Source organism: Colobus angolensis, unplaced genomic scaffold (assembly GCF_000951035.1).
Source record: "Colobus angolensis palliatus isolate OR3802 unplaced genomic scaffold, Cang.pa_1.0 Scaffold89, whole genome shotgun sequence".
NCBI classification, from domain to species: Eukaryota; Metazoa; Chordata; class Mammalia; order Primates; family Cercopithecidae; genus Colobus; species Colobus angolensis.
In genome coordinates, this window is record NW_012122820.1 from 4,672,865 (window position 1) to 4,686,118 (window position 13,254).

At 45.0% G+C, this 13,254-nt stretch overlaps 1 protein-coding gene across 1 annotated transcript in view; it reads right to left on the bottom strand.

Moving 5' to 3' along the window:
* CRACR2A (calcium release activated channel regulator 2A) overlaps positions 1–13,254 on the bottom strand; it is a 129,070-nt gene that overhangs the window by 89,864 nt on the left and 25,952 nt on the right. The gene's annotated exons all lie outside the window — the stretch shown is intronic.

Here is a 13,254-nt window from a genome sequence, read left to right on the forward strand (position 1 = left end):
GACACTGCCCCCCACAGAGCTCCAGCTCCCAGCAAGTGCTCTTGAAATTCTTTCCATCCAAATCCACAGATGCTGTCTACACCATAGGAGCTCACCTTTGAAGACAGCAATGTAAGCATGTGGCAAGAATCACTGCCCTCCCTAAGAAAGAAATGCAGTAGGATGTACAAGAAAGCCTAGGGGCTACATAAGGAGGGAAAGCTGAAAGACAATGGAGGAGGGGCAGGCTTTGGGACAGGGAGAGGATGGCCTTCCTTGCACAGGACAGTTTGGGAGTGTTATGACTGAACCTAGAGAGCAATTTTACAGAATGCTTTGGCCACACGATAAGTAGCATGGTCTGAGAGCATGCTTGAAATGACTGAAGGGAGCAGTAGTGATTACAAAAAGGGGATTGGGATTATCTATTGTATAACGCCAAAGCTCAAACCACAGCTAGACCTGGAAGTCCAGATGTATATCACCAAGGAATCTGGCCTCTGTGCCTCTCATATGCACAATTCATGGGAGGCAAATATTCATCAGGTGTTTCCTATCCTATATGAGGTAACACAGCGCTTGTGTTCATTCATTTGTTCAATGAATATTCACTCTGTGCAGGCACTTCTGTTAGGTGCCAAAGGCAGCAACAGGCAAATCCTGCAAGGTATTGTCCTTGTGGAGCTTATATTCCAGTGGCCAGTTATTTCCAGAGACAAATAAAAATATGCAGACCAAATAAGCACTTTTAGATAATGAAAAGTGCTGGAGCAAGGTAACCCCCTCTCTAAGCCACCTGTTGGCACCCCTGTCCCCTGACCCACTGGCATTGCTACCAGGATGCTGGAAGCAAACAAATGGGGAGACTTCACTGTCTGGTGTTTTCCCAGGCAGCAGCCCTCAGCAAAGCCAGCGCAGTGGGAAAACAGGAGAGGAAAGCTGCCCTGTCTTGTCCCCACTGCTGACATCTGGGAAACTCACTTAGAAAAAAATTGTTTAGACTATAAATAAGAGGTGAACAGTGTTATTTCCAGATGGTAACCTTAAGAGATGATTTTCATTTTCTTCTGAATTTTCTGATATTTTTGTTATTACGATGCATTGTTTTGCATTAAGGAGAGCAACATATTTTTTTAATGAGAAGATTGGCCTAGCTAAATTAAATTAATAAGGAATACATTTGGACAAATAGGCACGAGCCAGATCTGAGGATGATGAACAACATCTTACCGTATCACTTTACGGTTTTCAAAGCAATTTCACAAAAACATCTCCTTCAACCCTTGTAAGACTTTCTTGAGGTTACATAGAAAATGCAGGAGAATGCCTGACCCTCAGGTCCCTGACTTCTAAGCCAATGTATTTTCCATTATTCCACTGCCCATCTGTAGCAGACCTTACTTCTCTTTACAGCTGAGGAATTCAGAAAGCCCCAGAGCCCCAGATCTGAACTCTCTTCTCCCACCCCTGGCCATCTCCTAGAGTGACCATGCTAATTAATTCATGCATTTATTGATCTAGTCTTTACGGACCCCCTGCCAGGTTCCAGGCACCGGGTGCACGGGATATGGTGAAGAAGCAAATAGGTCTCCCAGCGGGTTGGGGGAAAGGCTTTAACAAATGAGTGAATATATGATATAAACCATGATAACTGCAGTAAAAGGAAGGTAAAGAGTATTACGTGAGTGGCTAGTATCAGGGGGAGCTAATCTGGACTGTGGCACTAGCCCTTCACTCAATATCCCAGCAATACGCTGTCACTGAGTACAGCCAAGGTAAGTAAGACAGCTATTCTAAGATGGAGGCTGAGACTACAAGAGACCAGCCTGCCTCGCAAAGGGTATGTGTTTTGGATGCCTAGACAGCTTGCAAAGCCACATGAAAAGTTAATGAAGAATATCACACGTACTTATAATAATGAAACAGCTCCCTTAAACCCAGTCTGGAACAAGTTACAGTTTACCAACCAGATAGGTCATCAGAGATGTCCCAAGTCCACATATGATTGTCACTGGGAGAGGTCACAGAAGGCCAGGAATGTGAAAGTAAAGGTTAAACTAAACAAAAATATGTAGCTAACAGTAAAAGGGGACTTCAAAAAGTTCATAAAAATGGAATTAAAATATGAAAATTACAAATATAAACTTGATTTCCCAACATAAGTTCCATCATGCTCGATACACTTTTTTAAGCAATGACACCAGCCATGTAGTCCATCCCTAAAGAGATGAGGGTCCTGGAAACGTAATCATGTCAATGCCGTCTTTTTTGCATTATTAACTGAAGAAAAATGAGTGCCCTTTAAATATTTAAGATTAGAAAACAAAGAGAAGTCAGAAGGAGCCAAATCAGGACTGTAAATTGGATGCCTAATGATTTCTCACCAAGCCTCTCTTGAAATTGCCCTTGTCTGAAGAGAAGAATGAGCCGGAGCATTGTCCTGGTGGAGGACTCTCTGGTGAAACTCTCCCAGGTTTTTTTTTTTGGGGGGGGGAGGGTGAGGGGGGTGTTTTTCTTCTAATGCTTTGGCTTTCTCATAATAAATGCTCTCATAATAAGCAGATGTTATTGTTCTTTGGCTTTCCAGAAAGTCAACATGCAAGATGCCTCGAGCATTCCAAAAGACCATTGCCATGACATCTGCTCTTGACTGGTCCACATTAGCTTTGATTGGACCATTTCCACCTCTTGGTTTGATTGTGCTTTGTTTTCAGGATCATACCGAAAAAGCCCTGTTTCACCTCCTGTTACAATTCTTCAAAGAAGTCCTTCAGGGTTTTGATCCCACTTGTTCGAAAGTTCCATTGAACGCTCTGCTCTTGTCTGCAGCTGATCTGGGCACAAGGGTTTTGTCATCATTGAGTGGAAAGTTTGCTCAAGTTTAATTTTTCAGTCAATATTATGTAAGCTAAACCAGTTGAGATGTCTATGGTGTTGACTATTATTATTTCTGTTAAACACCTTTTTAGTTAGGGCACAAACAAAATGAATCTTTTCTTTGCAATTTGATGCAGATGGTCTGCTGCTACAGGCTTCGTCTTCAATATCATCTCATCCCTTCTTAAAATGAGCTGTCCATTTGTAAATGCTGATTTCTTTGGCACATTGTCCCCATGAACTTCTTGTAAAGCATCAATAATTTCACAATTCTCCTGCCCGAGCTTCTCTACAAATTTGATGTTTGTTTTTGCTTCAATTTTAGCAGAATTTGTGTTGCTTTGATAGGGGCTCTTTTCAAACTGATGTCTTATCCTTCTTACTGACTCAAACCAGATCCTGTTCAGATGTTAAACCAAGTTAGCATGAGTTCATTTTGGTGCTAAAACAATTTTGAAATCCTTGTATTTTTTTCCATAATATGCATTTTCCATGAACTTTTGGAAGACCCTTTGTACAAGGCAGGACACTTCAGTGTCTAAGTGGATGGCACAGGCTTTCAATGCTACAGGACTGTAGATGGGGAGAGGACAGGAGCTGAAATGTCAGGAAAGGCTTCTGTGGAGCGAGTGGGATTTAAACTGGGCTTAGAGAGTGAATGGGATTTGGATGCTCCTCAGGATAATCCCATTTAGCAAGGCCACAAGCAATGCCCAGGAAACCCGCAGCAGTTGGTGGGCTTTTTCTTCCAGACGCTGGTGGCTGGCTTCCTGGCCTCTCGCCTGTCCTGGGACTTGAGAGTGGGCCTCTACCCCCTCCATCATGTCTGCTGGTTTCTAAGTGTCTCTCTAACAATGCTCTGAAGAGCCAGGAGTGCTGCTGGCCACCAACGCTGAACATGAAGACTGATTTCAGCACCGGGCAAGCTGGCAAATGCTGAAAACACCTGGTTAATTAGCTCGTCTGCACATTGGGCTTTTACTGCAATATATCCATATGCAAAACTCAAATACTTCCAGGCGCTGGGACCCAGTGGGGACAGAACATTCAAGTCAGGTTATGTTCTCAGTTGCCATTTGATATTGCAGGCACTACCACTGCGATCCGGGCTGGGGTAAGCTCCCTGGACACACCACCAACTGAGTGGTAACAACAGCAATAACCATAAAATGATGAAAGCACACTTTTACATGGTGCTGCAGAGTATACAAAGGATTTTGTAATTTATGCCTATCAATTATGAGTCAATATCTTATTTGTAATACATCTACATTATTATATGGCTTTCAAAGATTATGCTATTTTATTTGTCATAAGAACATGCCAGCAGTTATAGATCCTGGCTGACAGCTGTGGAGGGCTGGGCCTAGGGATGCCAGATGTCTCCCATATACTCCTCCATGTGACACTTAGTCACCCTCAATGACACCTCCATCTCCAAAGCATTCCAACTCACTGGTGTGGCCTTTGAATGGATGAAGAGAGCCTTAGATGAGGCTCAGGATCCCGTGCTCAGTTCCCATGTGACTCTAGATGGATCTCATTCTGTCTTAAGAATACCAGGCTTTGGTTTCAGATAGCCCTGGGTTCAAGTCCCAGCCCTGCCACTGCCTACCTGTGATCCTCAGGAAGTTATCTATCTTCTCTGGGCCGATTTCTCCTGTGTTAAACGTGGATAATAATAGCACCTCTCTCATAAAGTTGTGGTGAAGATAATGAGACACACAGCACGTATAAAGTGCTTAGCACAGGGTATGACCCATACTTAGTGCTTTAAGTGCTAATTATATTATTACCATTATCATGACAGGGGGACAGTACATTGCTGTTCCCTCGCCTGAACCCACAGACTAGGTCAGGACCTGGGGGCATGGGCATCCTCCCTCTTTCTGCATGAGCTCAGCACGCTCCAGTGGGTGGGACTGAGGGCCCTAGGCGAAGGCACCTTTGGGGAGCAGGCAGCATTCTCTCTCAAGCAGCCGGGCTTGCAGGGATACTCTGCCCCCAGTTTCCATGCCTTGGGGGGATGGTGGAGTCTTGATCCCGAGCTATAGACCTGTACTGTCCAATAGAGTAGCCACAAGCCACATATGAAGGTAAGCACTTGAACTGTGGACAGTCTAAAGTGAGATGTAAGAGCAAAAGAGATTTCAAAGACTGAGTTCAAAAGAAAGGAGAGTAAAAGATCTCATTAATAATTTTCAGAGTGACGTCATGCTGAAATGATAATAGTTGCATGTATTAGGTTAACTAAAATGTTATTACAATGAATTTCATCTGTTTCTTTTACTTTGTTTAAAAAATGTGGCCAAAATGGAAAATTCTACACGTGGCTCATGTTGTATTTCTAATGTGCAGTGCCGGTCTGGAGCGTAAGCTCCATGAAGGCAGGTGTCTCTTTGGTTCACAGCTGTATCCCTGGCATCCAGAACAGCATCTGAATGAACAAGTGAGCCAGTGAGTGTGTGAGGCTGGAGGAGAGTTTACAAGAGGCTGGAGGTCCTACTTGAGCAGACAGGAACAACTCCTGGACTCCTTGAGGGAGGGTTGAAAGTAGGAATAACACAGGCTCCTTTCCAAAAAGCTCAGGGTGGGGAGACTGGGACTAGGTCAGGAGGGGAATTTGCTCAGGAGGCCACAGGTTAAAGCAAAGCAGAGCACCCAAGGGAGAATGTTTTCGGGGAATTAACACAGCAGATGTTATGACTAACACAGCCTCGGTTATGTGCAGACGAGGAAATGGAGGCTGGAGTCCAACCAAGCACATCTCAAACCCATGCTCTTTCTCCTGAATCCCTTACCTCCTACAGGCAATGTAGAGGTACAGAAAGAAAACAAGACTTGGGATTTTTTTTTTTTAAAGCATATTCCCCCATTTCACCGCGGATGTCCTAACCTTGGGCAAGTCACTTGGCCTCCTTGGGCCTCAGGCTCCTCTTGTCCTCATCCATAGTAGGTAAACCACCAGATCCTGTCCACTTCATTTCTTTCTAATGGTGTGCAGAGATAGGAAATCCTATCCCAGAATGTAGTCTCCAAGGCTGAGCCCTGCATAGTTCCTCTCCTCTCTTTCATGCTCCAAAAGAAGCTCACTGACTGAGGTTTCTTTGCATCACCCAAATCAATGATTTGTTTAAGGGTTCTTTTTGATTTAACTTGGTTTTAGATGCTTTTCATCAGAAGCCAAAACCGTGCAGACTCTTTCCTTGATCTTGTAATGAAATTCCCTCTGAGATATTTAATACTAGAAACAGCCTCTGCCATACCATATTCTCTTTCAAGAAAAAAGACATGTAAATAACAAACATCCTGCCATATCCAAATAAAAATCGCAGATTGTGAATGGACTTGTCTCTCTCATATCCGCTTTCATTGTCCTGTTGCCATCCATATCAATGAATTTCCTACATTTTTTATAAAAATGGAAGGTGGCCAGGTGCAGTGGGTCACGCCTATAATCCCAACACTTTGGAAGGCTGAGGCAGGTGGATCAACTAAGATCAGGAGTTCAAGACCAGCCTGGCCAACATGGTGAAACCCCGTCTCTACTAAAAATACAAAACATTAGCCAGGCTTGGTGGCAGGCGCCTGTAATCCCAGTTACTGGGGAAGCTGAGGCAGGAGAATCGCTTGAACCCAGGAGGCAGAAGTTGCAGTGAGCCAAGATCATGCCATTGCAATCCAGTCTGGGCAACAAGAATGAAACTCTATCTCAAAAAAAAAAAAAAAAGGAAAAGAAAAAAGAAAACGACAAAACGAAACAAATAAAAATGGAAGGTACTTAGTATACCACGAGCCTCTTGTGCCTGCCACAAGTCTCGACAGGATCTCGATGCTACAACATTTTCTGCTGTGTTAATCCCTCAAAATATTCTCCCTCTTGTGCTCTGCTTTGCATTGACCTGTGGCGTGCTGAGTGAATTCCCCTCCTGACCTGGACCCAGCTTCCCCACCCTGAGCTTTTTGGAAAAGAGCCTGTGTTATTCCCACTTCCAACCCTCGCTCAAGAGCCTCTTACAATTTAACCAGAGTATTTTCGAGCCAAAACTGACTTCTCAGAGAAGAAAATCTCACCCACTCAAACCCAGGTGAAACGCCAACATTATTTTTTATCGGAAGGGATAAAGAAAGATTTGCCAGTATCAACTGTGTCATTCTAAAGCAAGACAAAGTTGAATCAGGCAGAGCTGAGCTGCTTTCCAACACAACCCCATGCAGGATGCAGAACTCACTTAATTACTTGCCTGTGGCTCAGCCACTTGTTGAATTATTACGGATTTTTAGTCCCTTCCCTCACCCACCCCACAGAGTGGCTGACCGGCCAGCGCTTTCTAGTGCTCATGAGAATGCCTGAGTTTTAAATGAGCAGCACGTAACAGGACAGCAAAGCTGCTTTCTCAAAAATGATTACATGCGGAGCTCCAAAGCCAAACAAATTCACCCAGTGGCTCTATCCAGCTAACATCTACAGAGTGACTCCCAGTACAAGATGCTGTGTTAGGAACAGGGTTACAAAGCAAGTGAGGCCAGGCATGATGCCTCACACCTGTCATCTCAGCACTTTGGGAGGCCGAGGCAGGAGGATCACTTGAGCCCAGGAGTTTGAGGCAACACAGCAAAAACCTTTTTTTTCCTCTACAAAAAAAAAAAAAGAGAGAGAGAGAGAAAAGAAAAAACTAGTCGAGTGCAGTGGCTTATGCCTGTAGTCCTAGCTACTTGGGAGGGTGAGTGGGAGAATCTCGAGTATGGGAGTCTGAGGTTGCAGTAAGCGAGCCATGATCACACCACTGCACTCCAGTCTGGGCAACAGAGTCTCAACCCTGCCTCAAAAAAAAAAAAAAAAAGTGAGTGAAACGTTATCCTTGTCCTCAAATAGCTCATAGTCTAGTGGAGACAAATGCATGTGAAAAACTAAAATGTAAAGCAGAATGAGAAAAGGGCAATAAGAAAAGACATGTACACTGAAAAAAGACTAGAAGGAAATGTACCACAACATCAATGGTGGTTATCTTGTTTATTGGGTTTATGGGTGATTTTTATGAGGTTCTTTAGTATTTCCTATATTCTCTGTGTTTATGTTAACTAACCCCCAGGGCTGTGGGGAGGGGAAGGGAGATGGAAGAGGTCCAGCATGTGTTTGGAAAAATGTGAGTAGGGAACAGGGTACATTGGCACAAGGACAGAGTAAGAGATAGGACAGGAGGGCTAGAGAGCCTTGAATGTCATGCCAAACTGACTGGGTTGCTCACTGTCAGTGTTTCCATGGCCTTTTGTGATTGTCACTCATCACCCTGGATTAGACTCGTGTACATGTCTACCCCCATACATTTTTAGCTCCCTGAGGTCAGGGATCATGGCTTATTCATTCTGTACCCATACTACCCAGCATAATGACTAGTACATAACAGGAGTCAACAACGTCTTCTTGGATGTATTGGATTCTAACAGGGTTATTCCTTGTTTTGCAGGTTATAAGGGGTCATCAGGGGTTCCAGGATCTGACATATTTTAGGGAGTTCATATGGAATACGTACCAGGCACTGTGCTGGGAGCCTTAATTGTCTTAATTGACCCTATCGATAACCCTCATCGTCCACATTCATTTACACATGAGGTTCAGAAAGTTTAGGTAACCCGCCTAAGGTCATACAGTCTGAAGACAGTGTAGGGGCTAAAGTCAAACAGAAAGAAGTAAGGAGACTAGACCCATGAGAGGCTGTGGGAACCTGGAATGGCACAGCCACTCAGAGAATGAAGTGTGGAGCAAGGCTGGCATCTGGAGGACCACATGGAGGTAGGGCTTACAGCTGAGGGCTGATGAGTTCCTTGGCTCATGCATCAAGCACATTTATCATTTCTGACGTCAGCACAGGACACACAGCACCCACAGGGACTCACCCTTGCCTTATTAGAATAGCTACCAGAAGAAGGACTTATGCAAAGAGCCCCTTCCCATGCTGTGAAAAGTCCCCCTCCATTCTGTCATCCAATGGCTTTTTTATGAGACCCAAACTCCTAGACCCAGACACTTTAATGAAAACGTTGCTACAACTGGCTCTGACTACAAATGTCAATCAATTTCCCTAGCCTAAACAAAAACAGAATTGGGAATCAAAAATGTTTTCTCATCCCATCTCAGTCACTGACGAAATAGGTACTCTTGCATCTATTTCCTTGCCCTCTCTGAGCCTCAGTTTCCTTATCTGTGGACTGATTGGGCTGGACAAAATGGTCTTTAAGATCCTTCAGACTACATCCGAAACTGTATGTTCTCAGGAACTTTGTACTCCTCCTTAGCATTTATGACGATTGTAACTAAACAATGCCTGGTGTAACCAGTGAACATCTATTACTCCTGCTGGACTGTGAGCTCCCTGAGGCCGGGGACGGTCTGCCTTGTTCCCAGTAACACTTGCAGCCTTCACTAGAGTGCTGAGCATGGAGTAGCATGCCATGCCTGCAGCACAGACACATGGCTGGTCCCTGGCATGCCCTTTCTCTGGGTTGGAGCTGTGTGTGGACAGCAACAATCCTTAGGCCTTCTCATCATGATAGGGCTTCTCTAATGGTGCTTGTTCTCTGGAGGACACTGTTTCTCTCCATGGTTCAGGTGGCCAGTTAGTGTCAGATTTATCCACCCTTCCAGTCAACTCTGGGAAACTCTTTCGGATTTTCTAATAAATAAGAGGAGGTCAGTGGTGGGGGGTTTAGAAACTGTGTGTGTTTGCATTCAAAATACCCTCCTGCTCAATTGGAAACATTGTCACACGTCCTCTGACTCAGTGGCACAGTGAGATGCCTAGGGATGCCCCTAGGCGTCCCTAGGGACAGCTCAGTGCCCTGGTGAGACCTAGCAACTCCAGCCATGGTCCTCCATCCTGCTCCCTAACCTCAGCCCCACATCTCACGTTAAGACGCCAGGCCTTTCTCCCTCAAGCCCATAGTGGGCAAGGATGTTGGGGTCCTTGTAGGCAGGAGGATGCCTGGAATGATCTCCACCAGGGCCTCCTATCCAAGGGATCCCAAAGCAACACAACATTTTGGCCTGTGTTTACCATTCTGCAGCATCTCTCTCAACATTAAATCAGTAGCCACTGACCTTAACAGTGTCAGTCACATGACGGTGTCCACAGAAGGAAGAGATCTCCTTCCTTTAAAGACGTTTATTTCCAGAAAATGAAATGAAGGCGTTCCTATGTCCTTCCTTCGTTTCTAGGAAAATGAGTAATGTCAAATCCCCAACAGAGCTGACAATCAAAGACTAAGAATAACCAGGCATCAGTTGTTCCCCTCTGTTTCCTCCTGTCTCCTTCCAATCGAGGCCCCCACCACCCAGCCCCAGTGCTCAGTGCATCGCAGTCCCTCGGGCGGCATTTAATTGCTTTTCTCTACCCTTAAGGCCATATTATACTCAGGGTGACCTCCCTGCTCCCAGAGTATTGGCCCTTTCTGAGTTCACAGTTCAAAACAACACCTGGGAAATGCACACACAGGATCCGGTAATGAGATTAGTGAGTTCTTGTACAAGCACTCTCACACCCTCTCAGCTCCTGCTGAGCCAGCCAGAAAAGTCAGCGAGGACTCTGCTTTCATGGGCATTGTTAATGAGAGTTTCGCTTGCTTAAGTTTGCAGAAAGTAGGGCATGGATCTGTGCTTCATCACACAGTGCCCCGCGAGATGCCTCCCCAAGATAGCTGGCTGGTTATTAACTAAGCACAGCTGGCACGGCGTGTGCTCCGAGGCTGGCTGCTCTCATTCCAGCTTGGTGGTCTGAGGATAGGAGAAAATGGTCCCTTAGGAGAAGTTTGTCAGAAGTGATGCGACTTAGTTTAGAAATCTGCAGTTGGGACTGACTTCTAAGACATTGGCAGGGCCATCCAACGATGTCAGCAATATCACCCAGACCTTCCAGGGCTGCAAGACAAATAGCTTTGCTGGGATTCATAAAGCCATCCCCGTAAGGTGGAACTGCTGGTGTCGGGGAGGGGTGGAGTGCACCCTGGAGGGAGTGACCCTTACACCGACGGGCAACAGAACACTGAGCGTCCAGACATCTGGCCTCACCCTTCACTGGTTCCCACTGCTGTGGAATGGAGTGTGAACTCGCTTCCTGGGCTGCTTGGGCTCTTTCGGTCTAAGGAGGCGCAGCAAGCACTATTTTCCAAAATAGGACAGGACAGAATGGAGAAGAAGAATGGAGAGGAATTCATCTTTCCTAGAAAAAGGAAATATTCTCTGGTGGGCTCTCCACAGAATTAGCGCCCGCTCGCCTTGGACAGTCGCTGTTCTGTAGTGGTCCTGCCTCCCGTCTTCCCTCCAGCCAGGCCTCCCTGCTTTCACTCACTTTGCTTCCACATGAGAAAGGCTCTCCCACATCTCTTCCATCTCACCAAATCTCCTCCACTCGTTAGGCAGGGTTTTAATCTAATCTATAAGAGTTGCCAACAAATTATCAAAAACCGGGTGTCTTAAGACCACACATTACTTCTCTCACAGTTCTGGAGGCCAGAAGTACTAAATCAAGGCGACTGCAGTGCTGTGTCCCCTCTAAAGGCTCCTGGAGAGGATCTCCTCCTTGCTTCTTCTGGCTCTGGTACCTCCAGGTGCTCCTTGGCTGGAGGCTATGTGGCAGCAACTCTGCTTCTGTCCTCACTTGGCCTTCTCTGTGTCCCTCCTCTGTGTGTCTCTTTATGAAGACACTTGCCACTGAATTGAGAGCCCACCCAGATATCCCAGGATGATCTCATCTCAAGATCTGTAACTTCATTAAATCTGCAAAGACTTTTTTTGTTTCCAAATAAGGTCATATTCACCAGTTCTGGCAGTTAGGACATGGGCCTGCCTTTTTACCATTCACCCCTCTGCACGCACTAATTCTCAACCCTCAGAGTACATCACATCATCTGGGGAGATTTTTAAACACTCCAGATGTGTGGGCCTCACTCCAGAAATTGGTTTTCACATGATCCTGGATGGGAAATTAAATAAATATTTTCTTTTCTTCAATTCCCCAGTTTCTCAAGTGCAGCTAGGATGGTGGGGCAGGGGTGAGGACAGCCACATCTCCCGGACAGTACTTCACTGAAGAAGACATTATAAATAAATAATACCAGCTTTCACTGATCACTTTCTCCTCCAGGATTTTTTTTTTTTTCTGACTGAGTCATGAATCAGGCTGTCATCCATTGTTTTGTAAATGTTGCACAAAGAATGTCAGAGACCTTGGAGATCATTTAATCCAGTGGTGCTCCACCCTATCCAATCAATGCCCCATTTTTGTAACAAATATTTAGAAACACCCTCTTTACCACCTGAAATAAAATTCCTAGAAAAGTCATTCGACCCAAATGCATAAAGTAGTCCTACTTTTAATAAAAGGAGAAAAAGGAAATGTGATTTATATATATATAGAGAGAGAGAGCGTGCACACTTGGCGTGTCATCCTGTGCAGGAGCCATGCTAATCTTCTCTGTGCCATTCCAATTTTAGTATACGTGCTGCCAAAGTGAGCACAGAAATGTGATTCTTAACAAAATAATATGTCTTTCAATATGTACGTGCTCATGTATGCCTGCCCCGGAACACATAATGAAGTAGTCAACACTTCCACCTACCTATAATGGATAAGTTTAAATTTAACAGAAGACAAACAGAAGCCACTTCACATAAGAAGTACAAGGAAATAAAAGAGTGAGGGATATAGGAGGACAATCAAATAAAAAAGTGTTACAATGAGAAGGAAGAACCCCCCTTTCCTGGCTGTATATAGTAAGAGGAAGAAGGAAATAACTGTCGCTGAGGTACAGATAACAAGCCAAATCAAATTACAAATGTGCAAGCAGAGGAAACAAGGAAGCACAGGATCCTGTCTCATGAGCTCAGACTTACATGTAAGTGTAGTGTCATGATAATTTATTATGCTGTGACATGGGACAGCATAGTGACAAAGTGTCACAGAAAACTTGTTTCCAGCCTGGAAATCCCACCCACTGTGTCCAGGCATATCTTCAGTCTTTAGCAGTTAAAAAAAAAAAAAAAAAAAGGAAAGAAAGAAAGAAAAAAAAAAAGTGGCTGGGCACGATGGCTCATGCTTGTAATCCCAGCACTTTGGGAGGCTGATGGGGGCGGATCACGAGGCTAAGAGATTGAGACCATCCTGGCCAACATGGTGAAACCCCGTCTCTACTAAAAATACAAAAATTAGCCGGGCATGGTGGCGCTCCCTGTAGTCCCAGCTACTCGGGAGGCTAAGGCGGGAGAATTGCTTGAACCTGGGAGGCAGAGGTTGCAGTGAGCCGAGATCACGTCACTGCACTCCAGCCTGGTGACAGAGCGAGACTGTGTCTCAGAAAAAAAAAGAAAGCCTTTAAAATGACATCCTTATAGTATGGGCAGTG